The sequence below is a fragment of the Fukomys damarensis genome, unplaced genomic scaffold (genome assembly GCF_012274545.1).
Source record: "Fukomys damarensis isolate Sample0158 unplaced genomic scaffold, DMR_v1.0_HiC HiC_scaffold_7, whole genome shotgun sequence".
In the NCBI taxonomy this organism is placed as follows: domain Eukaryota; kingdom Metazoa; phylum Chordata; class Mammalia; order Rodentia; family Bathyergidae; genus Fukomys; species Fukomys damarensis.
In genome coordinates, this window is record NW_022900919.1 from 36,301,938 (window position 1) to 36,323,163 (window position 21,226).

The window sequence follows — 21,226 nt, forward strand, 5'->3', positions numbered from 1 at the left end:
TGGTATGGGGGATCAAACTTGGGACCTTGTGCTTGCGAGGTAGGCAATGGGACCACTGAGCTAAATCCCTGTCCTATTGTCTGAAATTTTTGAGAGTATTTTAAATGACATTTTTGTCTTCTGATATTTTCACCTGATCTCAGTTTATATGAGAAAATGTATTTAAATATAAATATATATGAAATATAAAATATAAATAATTTAAAATGTGAATATATATATATATAAAAGAAATTTCATTTCTTTTTGTTGTGTGCCTAAAGACTAGTAATTTGTGGTCCTTGATCCAGTTTAAGGATTTACATTATGTGAGAAACCAGGCAACTCAAAGCGAGGCTGTGCATGAGAAGGGGCAGGGGGACTCTGATTGATTCCAGCTTTTGTCCTCCTGACTCAGTGTTGCTGAAAATACATCAACCCCTCATTTTTCACAGGGTTAAAAATATACTAAATAGTGATTTAGCTTTACATTTCCAACTTTCTGTGGATATTACTTTAGCAATCACTCAGTACATTTTCTGTTATTTGATGAGTTCAAGACATTGAGTTACACTCATGATGCAGAACTTTCTTAGCATTATGTGATTTAAGGTGGAAGAAAAAGAAGAAGACGTGTATCCATCATCAACTTTCATATATATGTATGTATGTATGCAGTGTATAGACATAGCTGTAGGGATGGGATAAAGATAGGAATAAGTTTAGATATGTAGATTTTTAAATGAATGGCCCTAGAGAAAATATGATGTTTTAGGAAATATATAACTTGAGATCCTGAAAATCAAGCCATTTTCTCTTGACAAATTCAGGATGTGTGACATCTTCAGAACCAAGTGAGTTCTTTATGTGTGGTTCAGCTAAAAATTCAACTTCTTTTCAACACATCCTTCTGATGGGTTTGAAATTTGGCAGATCAATCTGTGATTACTTGCAGAAGGGCTTTCTTAATTCCCCTGGCTTAACATTCTTTAAGCACATGAAGAAGTTTTTTTTGGTAAACTTTGTATTGAAATACAAATTGAACACAGTTGAATGAATTTTGATAAAGTTAACACATCTATGTAACCAGGATCTAAATGCAGAAATAACTCATTACTGGTATCCCTAAGGCCTAGATCATGACACCTTCTAATTCACTAGCCCCTCAAGGGTGACTACTATGCTAACTTCTTGCATCATAAATTTTGCTTATTTTAAAACTTTACCTATGGAATCAGTTGGTATTTACTCTCTTGTGTTTGGTTACCTAATTTCTCTCAATGAAAGGTTTTGTAATGTGTTTTGTATTGCATCTAGTTGGAAGTCGTGCATCCTCATATCATAATCTGTTGTATGAATTGCAACATAATTTTCCATTCTGTTTTGATGGGTATAGGAATTTTTTAGTCGTTAACTTTGGCTATACTAGAATACTTAGACTGACTGGGTAATTTATAAAGGACAGAAGTTTATTTAGGCTCATTATTGTGGAAGCTGCGAGGCCCAAGAGCAGGTGGCCACATCTTGTAATGTCCTTGTGCTGCTTAGTAAAGTGACAGGAAGAGAGGTCTCATGAAAGAGAAAAAAGGGCTGCACTTTCCTCAAAGTTTTATCCTGTTCACCAAGACTTTGACCCAGATTCTTGTCCTTGAGCTCTTAACTTGGGCCAAATACCGATAAGACACCGAGATGGTTTCCATGAGCTGCTTTCTGGATGAGCAAAGGGCCCTTTGTCTAGCTGTTTGTGTTCTTTCGCCTGGGTCATATTTTTAGAATCCAGTGGATAAGTGAATTTTATAAAATGACAGAAGGACGTCATCAGTAGAGTCTCACTTTGGCTTAAATCCTGGGTCTATATAACAATTTCTGAACACAGTTATGTGGCTCTATCATTACAGATTGCCTTAGAAATTAATTATAGCATGTCCCAGTGGAATCTTATAGTAATGTGAGAAATGCTTGTTTATAGTTAGAGAATAAAATATTTTCTGAGAACAGTTCTACCAGTCAGTGACAACCTGATAATTTATTAAAAAAATATGACTGTGGGATCCTCAAGTTGATTAAACTTTACTTGGGTAGAAAAACTGCCCATACTTCAAAGCAAAAGATGCTTAAAACAGGATGTTATGACCAGTTTGGGTTTTCACCATATATGCCTCAGGGCTAAACAGATGGCTATTATGGGAATTAAAGTAGAATTACTCATTCATTCCACAAAGCCAACTTAACCTGTACTCTGCTTCTCGCTATGTTAATGTAACTTAGATTAAATTATATTAAATTAAATGTTAATTATATAACATAGTACCATCATAACGTGATGTGCTATAATTTCCCTAAATGTTAAGAACTAGAAAGGAAATAAACCAAGGTAGGGATAAGAGTTATAGGAGGTTGCAAATTTAGATTGGAGGGTGTGTGTATCAGGAAATCTCTTCCAGTGAGTGGATGACCTGGGTGAAATGAGACAGTGAACTTTGCCCAGATCTGGGAAAACGTGTTCCGGAAGAGGAAATTGCAAGACTAAAGGCTCTCAAGTAACAGCAAATAAATAATGAGGCCAGAATACTGTGACAAAGTGCGAGGGCAAGAGGAAGACAGGGTTTGTGTAAGGAGTTTGTATTTTAGTCCAAGGGTGAAGGGACATCACTGGATCTGAAGTGGGAGTAGATAGTATTTTGTCTGATTTGATAAGAGTTTGAAAGATCATTTTGGCCTCTGCTTCAAGAGTGGATTATAGGCATAAAGTATGGAAACAAAGTGTTCTCCTTGAATTCTGAGACTCACATGCTATTATCTGGGCTAGGATCTAAAAAAAATTAGTATTAGCTCCTGCATTTTCACAGGAAGAAAACAGACAAGATAGGTGAACAAATCTTCAGAATTTCAGATTGAGAAGGTACTAGGTGAACTGCCATATTCCATTCTTTTGTTTAAAAAATATTTTAATTAACACATATTAATTATACATAGGAACGGGGTTTAGTCTGCCGCCTTTTGATTTTATAGATGAGAAGACCAAGGCTCAGGAAACTTAGGTATCTTTCTTAAGGTTAAGATGCAATAATCACACTAAAAAGACAAGAAAAAAACCTAAAAATTAATTTCTGATCCTAAACCATTCATATGAAAAAAAGTAAAATTATGGTAATAGTTACAAATGTTTTGGAATTGTGGACTGAATTTTCAATCTATTTATTATTTTTATTTTATTTTATTTATTTATTTTGGTACCAGCTATCAAACTTAGGACTTTACTCTTGGGACACAGGTACTGTGTCACTGTGAATTTTTTCTTTTAAAGACAAAATTTTAGGGAAAACAAAATGGCCAGTTTATCACATTTTTATGCACTGTGAATTTAGTTTTTTTTTTTTTTTTGGTACTGGGGATTGAATTTGGGACCTTGAGCTTGTGAGGCAGGCAGAGGCACCACTGAGCTAAATCCCCAGTCCTTGCACTCTGAACTTTTAATGGCAAGCTCTACAACTTATTATTCTTGGCTTTACTTTTTTATGAGCACATAATAACTGTACATATTTATGGGTGATATTTTAGTTCAGACATATACTGTATAATGGCCAAATCAGAATAATTAGCATACCTATTACCTTAAACACTTACCATTTCTTTGTGGAAGGAATAGTCAAAGTCCTCTCTCTGGTACAGTATTTTTAATAATGCTAAGTTTAATAACTCTTCTAGTGATAGAACAACAGAACTCAATCTTCCCATCTAAGGCTAGTTTTGTACTGACCTATTTCCAGCTCTCCTTCTGGCTCGTTCCACTCCAGACTCTGGTAACCATTATTCTACTCTCAACTTCTATAGGGTCAATTTTTTAGGTTCCAAACATGTGGAAGGAAGGGCATGTGGCGTCTGTCTTTCTATGCCTGTCTTATTTAATTTAATGCAAGGACTTCCGGGCTCACTTCTGTTTCATAAATGGCAGAATTTCATTCTCTTTTATAACTCAGTAGTATTCCATTGTGTGTGTGTCTGTGCACATGCATGTTTGCACCTTTGTGTGAATAATTTTCCTTATTCACTCATCTATTGAGGTTCATGCCTTAAAAATTTCCCTAAAACTGTTGTCGATAACATCCCATATGCTGAATGTTCTATAAATGTTTGCTGAATGAAAATTAGATGATAGGGTGTCAGAGGAATATTTTGGAAAGTATTCCAAAGAAAGAGTATCAGCTCGCTACTAATATTGAGAAAGAACAGAAAGAACAGTTAAAGTTAATATTGAGAAAGAACAGTTAAAGTGAGAAAGAAAAGTTAAAGACAGGATCCTTGGTAAAGTGAGTGACAGAAAGTCACTGCAAACCTATTTAACCATTAAAGAACATTCATTGGCCCACGTAATTACATTCAGGGAGTAAATCTTATCTCAAATGTGGCTAAGCACAGGGTTCATATGACAACTAAAAGATTCTGTCTCTGGCTCTCTCTTTCCATTATTAGTTCATCTTACCTTCACATGGGCTTCATTATTAGACAGGCTTTCTTTACATGTCGTACTCCATATGGTTGTAGTCTTATACCTTCTAGTTCATAAAGATTAAAGTAGTGTCTTTTCTTAAATAGTTCTATAAGAACCTCAGGCCCATGCTCATTGTCTATGTTTGCCCAGCCTTGCATCATGTGACCACATCTAAACAAATCAAGATAGTCCACATGAAGGAATGGTCCAGTTCACTAGGTCTGTCATAGGCCCAGTCAGCCCATGCCAGGAGCGGGGAATGAGTGTTTCTGAAGGAAGTGTAAGAAATGATTTGCAAATATTTTTTAGAGTAGATACTGGTCAGTAAAACAGCAAGTCAATGTTCTACAGAAGATAATGAAGAAAATGAAGTTTTATATGCAAAGAGGCACGTTTTGCCTATGAAATCTTTCTGAAAACCTCAGGCATTTATATTTTAGAGCAAAATTTGCCAGCACAGTATCCAAAGGACTCTCTTTTGCTTGCAGGCCTGGTGGGGCAGGTATTTGTGGATATTTTCAAATGCTTTGTCTGTTTTCTTTCAGGCTTCCTGAGGCAGCTTGACTTTTCCAGGTCTCCCTGAGAAATTAAATTACTTTGATGCATAAGAGCACACAGGGCTGGTGGCAGCTGTCACATTTCTCTTCTTTCACACACGTTTCTCTTCTGTCACACTTTTCTGACCACTGGTATGGAGTCCCAGACATTCACATTTCATACATAGCTTTCTTTGAAGCCATTTTTCATTGTTTTTTGGAGAAGTCATCCACTCAGCCCAACTTTTGATTTCTGCAAGTCAAGTGTTAGGCCAATAGAATTGCAATTCATATATGCTTGTAGCTACAAGTTAAGTATGTAGGCTTTACTCTGTGATGAAGGTAATCAAAGAGATAAACTCTGCAAACTATCTTCCTAACCAGTTGAAAAAGCAGTCATCAAAAGAACTCAAAAACAATTAGATTAATTGAAAAAACGTTCATAAAAGGAATTGAGTAGGTGATTTGGGGTTTCAGAACATCAGCTATCTGGCTCTGCATTTCCAGCTTTGATTTGCTTTTGAAATTAACAGTTGTGAAATCCACTCATTTTTCTTTATGTGTAAAAGCTAAAAATGTGATTTTTTTTTTTTTTTTTTTTCCTATATGCCATATTAGCTGAGTTCAGGGAAGGAAAGCAAAACCACTTTAGGTATTTTAAGCAGAAGATGATTTATTGCAGGCAGAAAAATGCTTGCAAAATGTTGAGAAGAGTGGAAATCAGGCATTAGTACAATTTAGGTTTCAGTGTGGGTGTCAAGAAACCATAGTTATCATGTTTTCCACTTTTGCTGTATCTGTAACTGCGTTAGTCCCGTGATACTGTTGACTAGAGCAAAGCCCTGTGTCTGGCTCTTATGCACCTAAAAATCTCATAGATGACTAATCAGCAGCCTCCACTGCAACAAGACTGCTGCTCTTTTATTTCTTCCTCATAAAACTCATGCGACTTCACCTAATTGGGACACATATTTCATATTTATATTTCTAATCGCAAAGGAGTCTGGAAAGTGTAATTTTAAATTATAGAACCTCTTGGAAAGAAAGGAAGTTGAGAGAATTGATCCAAGAACAAAATACCAGTACTTACCCCACAGATTAAAGTTATTTTAAGAGGGGATCCTGTGTTTATACTGTAAAGGAAAATGCAAAGTCATATACCATCAACAGAAAACATCTGTTAAAGGAAGTTGTTTTCATTAAGGAGAATCTCAAAGATTCTCCTTCCTGAGAGAAAGGAGTGATTATAGAACGAGTGATCCCCTCCTGGTCCTTCCTTGTGATATGGGCTCTTTTTCTTGCACAATTCCTGCATGGTACCCCATTTGCCCACTTGGCATGAGTCAAAAGCCACTACTACAATTAAAATATAGGTCATATCTTGAAAGAAGACAGGTCTCTATCCAAGACATATTCAAGCTTTTTTTTTTAACCTTATGAGGAAGTGAAGAGAACCATCACAGGTGTTGCACACTGGTTCTTCTTAGGGACATGAATCACTTTGTTAGGATATAAGCACCTTGAAAATGCTTTGATCTGCTATATCTATATCTAGGAGAGGCCTCACATTTTTAAAAATCAGACCTAGATTTCAGAATCTAAGAAGGAAGAAAACTGAGAAAGTTGGGTTCTTTCAGAACATTTCTGGGAGTGAAAAAAAAAAGACCAACAGTGAATCTAAAAGCAGGGCCCTGTCCCTTTTTGAGGTGGAGAGTGAATCTCTTGGGTCACTCCTGTAGGGGGAGCCACCAACTATGCTCCTGGTGCTTTGAATTTATCTTTCCTGTGACCAGTTGACCAAACACTTCTCTGCCATGGGGACCAAGGTTTCTTCCTTTTTTTCTTCTGCTTCACCTCGGTCCCCTGCCTCTTAACGTCCTGTTCCCAACTCTTTGGTTTTTTTTTCAGAGCAGTTACAGTTGCATTACTGTCCTAGCCACCTTCCTGTTGCTGCACACAATGCCCAACACCAACAATTTAAAGGGAGAGAGTTTATTTTGGCTTGTGAAGTTTGGAAGATTTAGCCTATAGTCAGCTGACTCCAAGGCAGAAAGGGCATGGTGGAAAGGTGTGTTCCTGTCATGCCCACCAGGAAGCAGAGAGAAGGGAAGAGCTGGGGAGGAATACAGTCTTCTAAGTCACTCCCCCAGCGATCTGGTGCTTCTTCCAACCATAGCTCACTTCCTAACGGCACACTGAGCTATGGATTCGTGGATGGACTAATCCACTGATGAGTATGGTGCCTCCGTGATACAATCACCTTTCAAAACCCCCACCTCTGAACACATGAGCCTTTGGAAATCTAAGCCATAATATTTAGACAGTATAGATCTAAACCATATTTACATATTACTGTCTGCCTTTCAAAGGAATCCATGATTGCCTGTTCTGTTCACAGTGGAATCTTTATATCAAGAACATTGTTACTGACACTCAGGTCACATTGGGTGAATGAGTAACCAATGGGCAACTAGCTCTTTGAGGTATCTCCATATTGATTTCCATAGTGGTTGCACCAGTCTGCACTCCCACCAACAATGCGGAAGGGTTCCTTTCTCCCCACAACCCCGCCAACATTTGTTATTGGTTGATTTCTTGATAGCAGCCATTCTTTGTGGGGTGAGGTGGAATCTCAGTGTTGTTTTCATCTGCATCTCTCGAATGACCAGTGATGTGGAACATTTTTTTCATATATTTACTTGCTGCTTTTACTTCTTTGTCCGAGAAATGTCTGTTCATTTCAGATGCCCATTTTTGAATTGGGTCTTTATATTTGGGTGGCTGATTGTTTTGAGTTCTTTATATATTCTAGATAATAGTCCTTTGTCTGAGGAGCAGCTGGTAAAAATTTTTTCCCACATTGTAGGTTGTCTCTTAGTTCTGCTGATGGTTTCTTTTGCAGTACAGAAGCTTTTTAATAAGATGAGATCCCAGTTGTTGATTCTTTCTTCTAGTTCCCATGCTACTGAGGGTTTGTTCATAAAGTCTTTTCCTATGCCAATGTCTTCCAGAGTTCTGCTTAACTTACCTTCCAGCAAGTTTAGTGTTTCTGTTTTAATATTTAGATCTTTAATCCACTTGGATTTTAATTTAGTGCATGATGAGAGATAAGTGTCTAGTTTTAATCTTTGGCAGGTTGAGATCCAGTTTTTCCAATACCATTTATTAAAGAGGCTATCTTTGATCCAGTGGGGATGGTCGACTCCTTTGTCAAAGATGAGGTAGCTGAGTACATCTGGAGTTGTTTTTGTGTCTTCCAGACTGTTCCACTGATCCTCAGGGTTTTTTTTGTTTTGTTTTTTTTTTGCCAATATCATGATGTTTTTACCACAGTGGCTTTGTAGTAAAGTTTCAAATTGGGAGCTGTCATACCCACTGCCATGTGTCTGTTGCCTAGGATAGTTTTTGCTATTCTAGGTCTCTTATGGTTCCAAATTAATTTTTGGAGTGTTCTTTCTAGTTCTGTGAAGTATAGTGTTGGGATTTCAATTGGCATTGCACTGAATCTGTATAGCAGTTTTGGTAGTATGGCCATTTTCACTATGTTGATTCTTCCTACCCAGGAGCAGGGGATGTCTTTCCATTTTCTTGTATCCTCTTTGATCTCTTTTTTCAGAGTGCTGTAGTTTTCAGTTTAGAAGTCTTTTGATTCTTTTGTTAGATTGATTCCTAGATACTTCATTTTTTTGGATGCTATTGTGAAAGGAATTGTTTCCCTAATTTCTCTCTCAGCAAGTCTGTTATTTGTGTACAAGAAGGCTATTGATTTTCGGGTGTTGACCTTGTATCCTGCTACTCTGCTAAAAGTGTCAATTAAGTCTAGAAGTACATTGAAGACCCACTTTGGACTCTACTGTGTTTCACAGGGTGTCAGATTAACTGGAATTATTTACAACTAAATGCCTTGCAAACTCTACATCACTCAACTCAGTATAGGCATCATGTTATTGTAAACTCCATTTTGAGATTATGTCGGTATTTGCCTCCTTTCTTCTAGAGAATGAAGAACTGGGCTTGAGTCTTGGTCACACCACCTCCCACATGACACATTACTTTCATTCTTAAACCCTGGTTCCCTTGCCTATGAAATGAGAATTTTTAAAAAGTCAATTGTTGAAATGTGTCATACAAAAGCATTAATCCATAAATTTCATTGTTCAAAAAGTAGTTTTACGAGTGTCCATGATATACAAGGTTTTAAAATAGGCATTGTGGAAAGATATAAGTGTTTTGCTTCCTAACCTGTAGAAGCCTATAGATCTTCAAGACAGAGTTACAGTATTTGCAAGACTGATTATTGGTCTTGATTCTTCATTCCTTCGAGGTGGACTTTGTAGAGCCCCATCTTGTATGTGGGATATTATCTCTTCCCCGCTCCCAGGTGAAAGTGAGTGTGGCCATCTCACTTGGTTTTGTTAATAGTGTGTTTATGAGCAGGGTCTTTCCAAGGGTGTACGTGGTTTGGCTGGGCTTCTTGTTCCTTTGCCATCACCATGGGAAGAATGTGTCTTTTGGTTCAGGGAAAATGTGGAGACCTCATTGTGGTGCAGACTTGAGTCTAAAGCCTGGAGTTAAGCCACTCTGAGCCCAGCTAGGAATACCGGACACATAGTAGCATGAGTTAAGAAACCGATGTGCTTATAGTTCTAGACCACTGTGATTTTTAGGTGATGCATTGCACAGCAAAAGCTGACCAAGACACACACTGAAATGGACTGTTCTGCCAATAGCTGTACTGAACTCAGAGCTTCTTACACTTACCAGGAAAACCTCAAAACACTGGATTTCAACTCTAGTCTCCTTTTGACTCTTAAGAAAAATAAAACTGACTTCTAACTACTATTAGTGATTGGGTACTATACAATTTAGATACTATTGTTATTCTTCCTTTACAGCCACAGAGGTCTATTTAATGATAAATTCAGTCTAAAAGGCATCTTCCTGACTCAGGGCCTTTGCACATGCTATTCCTTTATTCTAGAATCTGGTTCTTTAAAGTTATTCATTCATTTGCCACTTGTAGTCCTTGACTGTCATTTTTTCAGTATGGTTGTCCATAATCACTCTGTGTGGCATTTCAACCCTCCCCCAACTTTCTAAATATCCCTTCTCTACTGAATAAACAAATATCCCATGCTCAGAGTGCAAGTGCTCATTAAATCAGGGTACCATATAAAGCTCAAGTCTATTTTTTATTAGAGGAAACTGTCTGGAAAGTTGGTGCTCTGTGCAGATGGCTGCAGTCCTGCCCAGAGTGGCTGAGCTGAGGTGCAAATTAGGAGGCCAATGCATCATTTGGGCGAGAAATGATGGAAAGTGGTAGAATGAAGACAATTTGCCAATGTGCCTGAGAGAAGAGATAACATAAAGCACGGGGGATTTGGACCTAGAGGGCTTGCAGCCACTTAGATGCGAGATGGGTGGGAAGAATGAATCTGTATTGATTTGCTTGTTCTGGGTTGGGTAGCTGGGTAAATGCTGCTGCCAAATGCTGAGATGGGGGACACTGCAGTGTGTGTGGGGGAAGGTTGTTTGAAGAATATGAATGAAAAGCAACGGATGCATGAAAAACAAGGGATGCATGTGATGACAGGTGTTTCGGGGATGTTTGCTGGGAGGTTGAAAATGTGGCTCTAGGGATCAGAGAGGCAGGTAGGTTGGAGAGGAAGATGTGAGAGCCATAATCACGGGCACTTTGGTAGAGGGTGGGTATTCAGGGGGGAACATCACTATTTAAAGTAAGTACAGAAAAAAACAAGAAATCAACAAACAAGAGTTAGAGAAATAGGAGTAAAATAGGGAAGTTTTCAAAGAGGACGATACTAGTACCATGAGTCAGGAAGCTACAATCCAGCACAAGAAGAAAAATTTGCCAATGAGCTTGGCATATGGGGGGCCAGATGGCAAGAAGCATATTCTACAAGGAAGGCTGAAGATGCTCCTTGCATTCTTATTCCACTTCTCCATGAAGGGGACGCCTGAGGAGTGCCCCATATCCTCCAAAGTAAGCCTTTTGTCTGTTCCATTCCAGATCCCAAGTTCTGCACCATGCATGATGAAAGAGATGCTCATGTATTTAAACTCCAAAATTATTATTATATTCTCCAGGTCCATACCCACCATTCCTTTATTTTATAAAACAAACCTGGTGTTCTAAAAGCTTCTGAAATCTAGACGCAGAAAACCTGGTCCATTCTAGGTCTGGTGATCAGTTGTCACCAAAGGGAGACCTTGAACACTGCACAGGTTTTCTTTGAATTCAGGTTTTTTTTTAAAATCTGTAAAATTAGGGAGATCAGGTCCCTGGGGAGATGTGTGGGGAGTATTCGAGTGATCTTTTACCTTTATATTTATGAATTAAGGAAATCAACAGTACATGTTTATTAAAGATCTTACAAGTGGGCAACTTCCATTGAATTTTGATAATAATTGTATTATCAGCTGCATTCATCCTTCTATATTACCCTTTAGAGAACATAGAGGCCTAAGCAGTGCACAGAGCTCTTTAATGCAGCCATGACTAATGCAGAGTACATAAGAAGGCAGAACAAAATACAGGCTCTATACATCTGTTGTAAGCTGCTGTCTGTTGTCAAGGTGCTAGTGATTTATTTAGCATTCTTGTTGCACAGAAACAGACTAATAAATACACACAAACCATTTGCCTCGATACTTATGGTTCCTTTTAAAAATAGCTAAACCAAACTAAGACATTATTCACTAAGGGTCCTGAAAAGAAAACAATAATACCAGCAGGCTACTGATTCAACAGTAACATTTTAAAAAATATAGTTAAAATATTTTAGTGTTTGTGTTGTGCATTTCCTACTAAGACCTTAATATATTTTAAAAACATGATTCAAAAACCAGTAATACCTCTCCATCTTTGTATTTTAAAGAAATGGAGTTAGTGAGAACTAAAGATTCTTGGTTTCTTTTCAGTGGTAGTTTTGAAGACACCATCTTTGAAGTTTGTGCATCTGACCAGTAGGCTACTGTTCAGCATATTTCTGTCTCTTTTCCCCACACTGCAAGGGAGATGTGTACTTTCGTGACTGGTTGGCCTTGACTGTAGGTCTTTACTTTGCCCAGTGACATGAGGTTACTGTTCAGCATATTTCTGTCTCTTTTCCCCACACTGCAAGGGACATGTGTACTTTCGTGACTGGTTGGCCTTGACTGTAGGTCTTTACTTTGCCCAGTGACATGAGGATGGAAGTGACACTGTACCACATGCCTTCTTAGACCTCGAGAGACAAGTGTAGGTTTTGCTAGTGCTTCTGGAAGCATCTTCCTCTACCATGGGAATGGCATCTCTCCAGTAGCTGCTGCCTCCAAAGCCCGATTCTCAAAATAAAATTCACTGAACAGAGTTGCCTCAGTCAATCTTCACACCCTGATTGGATCCAGACAGACTTTAGACCCAGGAACATGAAAATAAACGAGTAATGTTTTAAATCACTAAATTCCAGAGTGCCTTGATGGAGCCACATCACTGAGTTAGTAGTTCACTGAGACAGGACCATGGCAGATAACAGCTTTTCTAATAGACGCAATGGCCTCTGAGACCTCTTGTTTCCATGTAGTAGCTATGCTGTTCCTGGCCTTATTGTTTATAAGGCTGTTACCATAGTGGAGTAATATTTAGAGGAAAATTAGCTTACAATTTTTTAAAACTCAGGTGTCAAATTTGTCCAGCAGTTGACTAATATAAGGCCTAAACTAGTGATTCTCAACTGGAAGCAAATTGATAAGCTTGGGATATGTTTTTTTTTTGTTGTTGTTGTTGTTGTTTTGGGGGGGGTGTGCTACTAGGAATTGAACCAGAGCCTTCACACTGAAATACATCTCTATCCCTTTTTATTTTGATACAGGATCCCACTAAGTTTCCCAGGCTGGGCTTGAAATTTCAATCCTCCTGCTTCAGCCTCTCTGATTGCTGGGATCGTAGGATACGTTTGTAATTGTTACGACTCAGGGTGAGAGTGCTACTGTCACTTAACGGCTAGAAGCCAAAGAGCTGCTGGACATGCTACAATACATATTTCCTCACAGCAAGGAATTATCTATTCTCAAATCTTTATAATTTTAAAGTTGACAAGACTACTCTAAAGATGTATTTCTTTGTATAATTGATTCTGAGCACATAAAACTTCAGAAAATTATTCATGGGGGACAAACAGGAAAACTTGGCCAGGTAAGAGGCAAGACAAGAAGCTGGCATTCCTCTGTTATTTATTAGCCCATTGAAAAATGTAAAGTAAAACTAGTTATCTGCTCCCTTTTTGAGATTAATAATCCCATTTGACTTAATGTCTCACTGAAACATTTTCCTTTTCACTAATACTTTAGGAAAATTCTGCATCACTTACATATCAGAAACTCCATGATTTTGCTATTTATTTAAATTATTGTACTTTCTTGTCCATTCACATTATTTGGGAGCACTGATCACGAGCCAGACACTTTTAGGATTTCTCAATTCCCAAGATGTCAGGTTTAATGTTGTGTTTTGTTTTGTTTCAAACTAAGCTGGTAAGAGTGCATGAAAATTCACAATTATTTTGAGGCACTTAACAGGGAATGCAGTCTTTCTGTTTGCCCGGAATCTTTGAATACCTCCTTCTGTGTTATATCTTGGAAGGAGATAAAGCCTGCATCCACTGGAGAAATCTGAGATAACATTTCTCATCAACCTTTATAAGCAACAAGATATAACTATGTAGGACTTTGTATTAGAAGCTAGTGGGACCCATTCCTGTGAAGGCAAGTGTCAGGTGTAACAGGCTTGTTGCATCAACAGAAGCATAAAGATTCACTTTACAGCAATATTTCTCTATGTATTTTATAATTTAGTATCACATATTTTTCTATTTTTCTTGTGGTCCTGAGGTTTGAAGCCAGAACCCCGTACATGCTAGGTAGATGTTCTACACTGAACTACTTGTCCAGCCCCAGTATCACATTTTATGCGGCAAAATATTCTGGGTTTCATTAGGAAGAAGCATCCTAGCAGAATTTGATAACACTGGGTAAATAATGATGATACGAAGTTTAGAGCCATCATGATCTCAAGAGAGAACTCATTAAGTTGAACCTGAAACTACTGTGAAGCAAGGTTTATTCCTCAAAACTGAAGGATTTTTCTGGCAGGCTCGTGGCCCCTATTGGGTCTTCAAAAATGCCTAAACTGGCAAGAGTACCCGTATCTCCCACCACAGGTTCGGAGGACTCCTTGACCAAGGTAGACTGTGGTCATAAAGCTCTTGCTCGATCACTCTTGTGGCTTTGGCTCTGTGCAGCTGGGTGGGTGGCCTCCTAGTAAGCCAGGACAGGGAGGGAAGAAGGCTTAGGTCTGACGTGGACATCTGAAAAGTGTAGACTGCTGCCAACGTAGCAGCTCCTGGCCACAAAGAACTGGAATGTCCATGTCTGTTTTGCTAATTTGATTTAGCTGTTTTGGATTCAGTCCTAACATTTCAAGATTATGATCTTTCTGCAACCAGCTATGGAAATATCAGAAAGTAACCAGGAGGAGAACATTGTTCTGACAGTTAAAGAGATGGCAGAAGTCTCCTTTAATATTTTCTCATCTAATCCTTGCAAAAACAATGTGTAAAGGCTTTGTTCCTTCTTTTCAGATAAGAAAATTGAAGTTCAGAGAAGTAACCTGAATGCTAACCCAGGTTAGTTTGATTTGAAGGTGCGTGTTTTTTCACTAGCTACAAAGGTCAACATGGACTTCCTTTTATGACCTGTTAATATTCAGATAAACATGATTTTTTTTTGTCATGAAAAGCTCTCAGCCTTACCCTGAAGGAGGAAGCAGGGAACATAAATTGAGCCCCTTTAATGAAAAGGTGACATTGCATATGGTTTCAAATTACTTGGAGAGCCAAGAAATCTGTTCTGAGTTTGAAAATTTGATTCTGAAGTCTCCAGGCATGGGGTTTTTGTCAGTCAATCTATTCGCCAAGGGACAGATTAGGACCAGGTGAATGCCAAGCTGTGCTGTGTCCCTCTCTGACCCTCTTGCTCCATTTAATGAATTGTGCAGCCAGAATACCAAAAAGGCAAAAGATAGTTTTGTGGCCTTTGCTTTCTGACCTCTTCCCTTTCTTTCTGACACCATGTTAGTGGCATTTGTGGTCTACTGCTGTAGGCAGGAGTCACAGAAAGTAATAAGTCTACATCTGCTGTTGGGTTTTCAAGGACCTCTCATCTTTTCTTTGAGAAAACATGGTTTCTTCAAAGGGTTAAATAGAATATAGCAGTCATATGTGTGGACTTGGGAGCCAAGTTGTTGAAAGCTATCTCTCCCACTTACTCACTGTGTGACCTGGGGATGTTCCTTCCCCTTTCTGGTGTCTCAGTTTCCTCATCTGTAAAGTGGATTCAGTTTTAATTCAATGCATGTATTCTGAGCCTCAGCTATAAAGTTATGCCCTCTTTCCGTAGGGTGAGAACAGAGCACTGAAGAAAACCAACCAAGTAGTTCTGTTCTCACAAATCATGAAGAGATATAATTGTAACATAATCTAGGTGGTGAAAAATACCACACCGATGGATCAAGCTATCCAGGTAAAGGGTGGAAAGCTGGGGAAGTAGGTAACTGCATCACAGAAATCAAAGAGGGAGGCTGTCGGGGGAGATGATACATGAGAAGACCAGCATAATGTGCAGGGAGGGAGACACTCAGATACCTGAAGCAACCATATTTCAAGGAGAAGGAGTGGAGAAAAATATTGCACCTGTCTTGTTGGGCAGCTGTGGGTCTTAAATGGGATAAGATATAAAAATGAGGCCAACAGACCTACTCTAGGAATGTTAGCTTTACATGTATCACAGCATTTCAGAGTTGAAAGAACAAAAAAGTTCTATTGTAACCTTTCTTTTATCATGCAGGTGTCTCCTGAAATAGCCACACATCTTCAGCTTAAGTGACTGTCAGGATGAGGCACGATTCCCTTGGGGAGTAGGGCATTGCCCTCCTGCTCTTGGGTAACTTTTCGCTGCGCAGAAGTATGTCCTTCAACTAAACTCTTGTTCTCCCTGTGGGGAACACGGAGAAGAAAGTTGCTGCCTCTATTCCCTCCAACACGCCAACATTTGAAGTCATCTTCCATCTCTGCTCCATCCATGCCTTCAATCGTTCCCTCTCAGCATGGTTTCCAGAGTTCTCATGCTTTCATTTGATCATTTTAAAAACAGCACAGTATGTTCAGCCTCTGCAAGACACAGGGAAAATGGTGGCAGGAGCCTTTGAAGCGTGAACCTCTTCCCTTCAAAGCCCTTTCCAAAAGATCAGAGCCCTTAAATAAAGGGAAGATATTTACTCTTCTCCATGATTGCGTGCTCCATGATTCGGTGCCTTCAGCTTCCTGGAGTTGGGGTGGAGATGACAGAGAGGTGTTGTGATGGTGGGCAGTGGTGGTTCATGACAGGTGTTACTGTCTTGTTAACTGAGCATCAGATCAACGGGATTAGTGAAGTCAAAATCCTAGGTTTCATTTCGTGTGAGGCAGCCAACTGGTCCTGCTACTCAATCTCAGACAGCTTCTTATCTCAGTCAGCCTCCTAAACAAAAGCCATGGTTGCAAAGGTTAGAGAGTACAGATGTATGTGCTTTAGAAAATAATGTCAAGGAGAAGGAAATAAGGGAAAAGAAAAAATATGAGAAAATGAAAAAATGGAAATAAAGTTTTTGTAAATAGGGAAGGGAGAAGGGTGTGAAGGGAGGGCAGGGGTCTGAGGAAAAATGAGAACCAAGACCTGTCATGTAAGGGTACAGAGCCCAATGATGAATGTAACTGTACTGTATACTAAAAATATACCAATAAATTCAATGAGAAAAAAATAGTGTCGAAGAGGAATCAATTCAATAGATATTATGGAATGTAGGTTGACATGGGAGATAATGGTAGTGAGAGCCATGCTCTGATCTGTTTATTTGCTTGTTTCAATTTTCAGATTTAAAATAAAACTCTTAGTTCTTCAATGGAATTCAGGGAAGTTGAGTCAGAGAACAACTGAGTCACCTACTCAAGCTGCTCCAATATGAAACAGTACTCATGGTGAAAAGTCTCTAATCTCAACTTCACAGTGATTTATCTGCTTTACTGTGCAGCCCTGACAAAGCAGCCACCTCACTAGCCTTTACATAATACCATTCCAAGACTCAGTTTGCTGGGAATCCACAATTGGCTGAATAACTGCTGGAAAATAATAAGCTAGTTTCTCATTGGTTCATCTAATTGACAGAAGGCAGGTTGGGCAAGGACAAGAATCTTGTGTGGGCTGGTCCGTTCCAGGACAACAGGCTGTCTGACCTTGAAACTGTCCACCCTGGGAAAGCTGCCATATGGAGATTCTGACACCATCAGTCACAAGAATTTGCAGATTCATCCTACCTGACTCAAAGCTTTTACTGTTGTGGAAAATATGCCTGCAAAATTTTACTGCCTACTGCAGTTTGCAGATATGTTTTTCTTAAAGGAAATCTTAGCTCCCTGGAAGTGGAAATTACTATTCCTTGAGACCTCTGTACCAGCCAAAGGCCAGACATTCTTCAAAGGCAAACTCCTGCATAATGTTTTGATGATAATCAAAGTGCACAATAATTTCTCTCTCTCTCTCTCTCTCTCTCTCTCTCTCTCTCTCTCTCTCCTGATCTTTCTTTCTCCCCTGAACTCCTAGAACTCCCCTTGTCTAGATCAGTGAATCTTAAACTTTAATGTACTTGGGCTCTCCTTAAAAGGCAGCTTTTGATTATGGAGTTGTGGGGTCTCTGACAGACTCTCAGAGATGCACACTTTCATAGCAAGTGCTCAGTTTCTTTCACAATGGAAATGGGCTATCTCATGACCTTGAATATTTCTTCAAATGTCTCATGGCTTTTCTGGGGTTTGTCTTTTTTTTCTTTGCACCCTCCCTAGCACCTTACACAGTGCTATGTGTCAAGCAGTGCTCAATAAATATTTGTAGGATAAGTAAACCATATGGTAGAAAGGACATCTGTAACCTTACTAACACAACGGGGTACTGACTGAATATACAGGCCACAGATATTCATGGAAAGGGGCAACTGTCTGCCAACACTGGGGAAGGAAAGTCATCTACGGTAGAAGGGTAAACTTTATGGAAGCCATTTGGACAGCTGGGAGGACCCAGCAGGCTGCAGGTCAGGGCCCTAGCAGGAGTTCTATTCTTTCAGTTTAGGGAATTGATAAGTCACACTCCACTGGGACAGCTCAGCCCACATTGTGATTTTTGCATTCCCACAAGCTTCTTGGCTTGTCCTAGGTAGCTCTCCCACCAGCCTCCGGTGCCCCTTCCCTTTTGTCCTATTAGAGTCATCCTGGTGAGCTAGGAAACAGATTAGTCATTGGCTTTGCAACGCCACTGCTGACTGTACCTTTGATGTCTGACACCATGAGGGTGGTGTGTGGGAGGCTTCGTGTCTCCTCGGTGTCTTCCTGTGCTGCTATGTGGGCAGGCAGAGCCCTCAGTGTATTTTCCAGCCCTCTTCAGCTGGACTTGAAGGGGAGCCATAGAATCTAGGTAAGTTTCACTGATCTGAACCCCCAGTCTTGCAGAGAGCCAGTCATCTGGCTATGGGGCTCTTATAGAGCTCACAGTCAAGGAGGAAATATCTGGACATTCCCAGGACAGGCAGAGCAAGTCTGAAACCTAGAGGAGCAGAAAAGGATGTGAGTCCCCTGCTCTTCTACGTGTATGCGGACATTCCCTGCACCTGTCTCTGTTACTGTTACTTCCTCCACCTTTCCAGCAGTGCTGCAGCCTGGCTGCCTTTACTGCAGAGCTGCGTGCCCTCTGGCACAGGTGGTGGCGACACTCTGCAGGCTCCAGTGAAGGTGCACCAGCAGCCTCGAGTCCCCCTGCAGAGCTGAGAGCTGCTCCGCAGTGAGGACCTGCGCCAGCTCTGGGCTGGCTGCCAGCAGCCTCTTACAGACTGCGTCACAGCACAGGCTTCTGACTGCAGGCAAAGGAGGAACAAACAGCAAAGCCAGGAACCTGAGTAGCTCTCTGGTATCACTGCAGCCCTCTTTCTTTCCCCTCTCTGCTCTTCCACTCCTTTCTTTGTCCTCCTCCCCACTTGCCACAGCCTGATGTTATGTCCTTGGTGACTCCTCACGCCCCTCTCCCGAGTTACCTAGATGGTAATGCACCCTCTTAAGACACTGAGATCTAGGCAGAAACAGGCTGGCTGGCCTGATGGGTATTAGATATTTAAGCAGATATTAGTGTGAAAGAAGGGAAATAACTACTCAGAGAATCAACAAAGCTTCCATCTAGAGTTCGTGCCAGGCACAGATTCAGGGAGGTGCCCTTGGCATGTCAACCTCATCTTTCTGTATCTTGATTTTCCCATCTGTAAAATGGGAACAATCACCTCTCCCTTTTCTGTTTGGTAGAGCATTGTATAAAGTACTAAGCGTAGAATACCAGGGTTCATAAAGTTTAATGTGTACAGGAACTACTTGGGAATCTTGTTAAAATGCAAACTCTGATTTCACCAATCTGGGCTGAGGTCTGAGATTCTGCATTTCTAAAAAACTCTCAGGCTATGGAGTTTATGCTGGTGACCACTCTGGGTAGTGAGAGGGCTGATAAATAAGAGAACAATTTGGACATTATAAAGCACCAGACAAAGGTAATATTTTAATTATTTTATGGGTTTGTCCTTCTGAAACCCATATTTGCATTTTAAAAGAAGTCTTCAAATCTTTAATTCAAGCAAATGCCGTTATTTATGGTACCCGGGGAGGCCATGACAGAGAATATGCGAAGTTAGGAAGGACTGATGTTGATTACTTCTGATGTCACAGAATCTGCCTGCTCTTTACTTCTTATTCCTTTTCCTTCTATTTCCCCTCCTCCCAGAGTAGGCTGTGGATGGATTCAGAGGCAAGTTCTTATCTAACCCTGTGGTCAAAAGTGACTATGTCTGGTCATTTCCCAGGCCGGTGGGTGGACAAAGGAGAGGTTGATTAAAAGGCACCAATTGTGCTGGCTTCAGCAGCACATATACTAAAATTGAAGAAATACAAAGCAGATTAGCTAGCATAGGCCCTGGGGAAGGATGACATGCAAAAAAGGTAAAAATAAAATAAAAATGCCATTGGTTTCTCAGGAGAAAAGAGAGTGTGTGTGCACTAAAAGGCAAGTATGAGAATGTTTATAGCTGCACTTTTCATAAAGTCAAAGCTGGAAGTAGCCCATATGTTGAAAGTAGCAGAGTAGAATAAGTTGTGATATAATCATACAATGGAACACTACAGAATGATACAAAAGAATAAGACTAAAACAAGCACCCAGAATCTTCCAGGCAAAATGATGGGCAGAAAAAGCTAGATTTATGAGCACATAGAGCACCATTCTATCTATATGAAGTTCAAAGCTGGGCAAAACTAATCTCTAGTTGCAGAAGACAGAAGAGGGCTTACCTCTGGAGGATGGTGGTATTGAGGGGAATGGGAATGAGGGACCCTTCTGAGTGCTGAACAGCTGCTTCATGTTGCTATGGGGGCTTAAACCATCAATTCGCTGAGCACAGATGCTTAAGATTTGCATGACTTACTATATGCAGATATTCAAGCTATAAAAAGCTTCATTTTAATTTTACTCCTCCCAATTTCACATTTCTGGGCTCTTCCCTCTTTGTCTCCCACATCTTTCATAAAATGGAATCTTGTGTTGGTCCTACAAGTCAGCCTTCTTGATTTACTCCCTGCTAGCATCTCAGGTACATTTTCTAAACCACATAACAAAAATAGAATCTGCCTTCTCATCACTTCCTCCCCCTGTGACTTTCCAGAAGTCTCAGGCTAGATTGCTTGTGGCTTAGGGGGCCCCCTCTGAGTTCTATCTAACCTTGCCCAGACACTATGTTTTCTGGCCACCAAAGTGTCTTTCTTCTCTACAGCCCTGGATTGTGTACTTATCTCTCCATGTCTAGAGTCAAGTTTCCAAGCAGTTTATAGTTTAATGCATCTGTCTTATGTTTGGATTTCTCAAGAAGGGCCAGAAAGTTAATAGGCATCAGTTAAGCGTTGTTGCAATAGCATTGTCTAACAAGCCATGTCAAAACTCCATGACCTCCAACAACCCAGTATTACTTCTTATGTCTTGTGTCTAGATGTTCTGCAAAGTCTCATGCAGTCATAGGTGGGGCTTTTTTCCAGAGATGGCTGTAGAT

The 21,226-nt window shown here is 39.9% G+C and overlaps 1 long non-coding RNA gene and 1 other non-coding gene across 3 annotated transcripts in view; both read left to right on the forward strand.

Moving 5' to 3' along the window:
• LOC104856555 overlaps positions 1–21,226 on the forward strand; it is a 134,962-nt gene that overhangs the window by 65,551 nt on the left and 48,185 nt on the right. Inside the window, exon 1 of one of the 2 annotated variants that reach the window (XR_778667.2) lies at positions 18,411–18,567. The exons of the other annotated variant lie outside the window; for it this stretch is intronic. This is a non-coding gene — a long non-coding RNA (uncharacterized LOC104856555). Of the gene's footprint in view, positions 1–18,410; positions 18,568–21,226 lie in introns of those variants that run through there. 2 annotated transcript variants of the gene reach the window in all.
• On the forward strand, positions 20,035–20,145 carry LOC117285262. Its single transcript, XR_004516244.1, has one exon. It is a non-coding gene; the product is annotated as a U6 spliceosomal RNA (small nuclear RNA).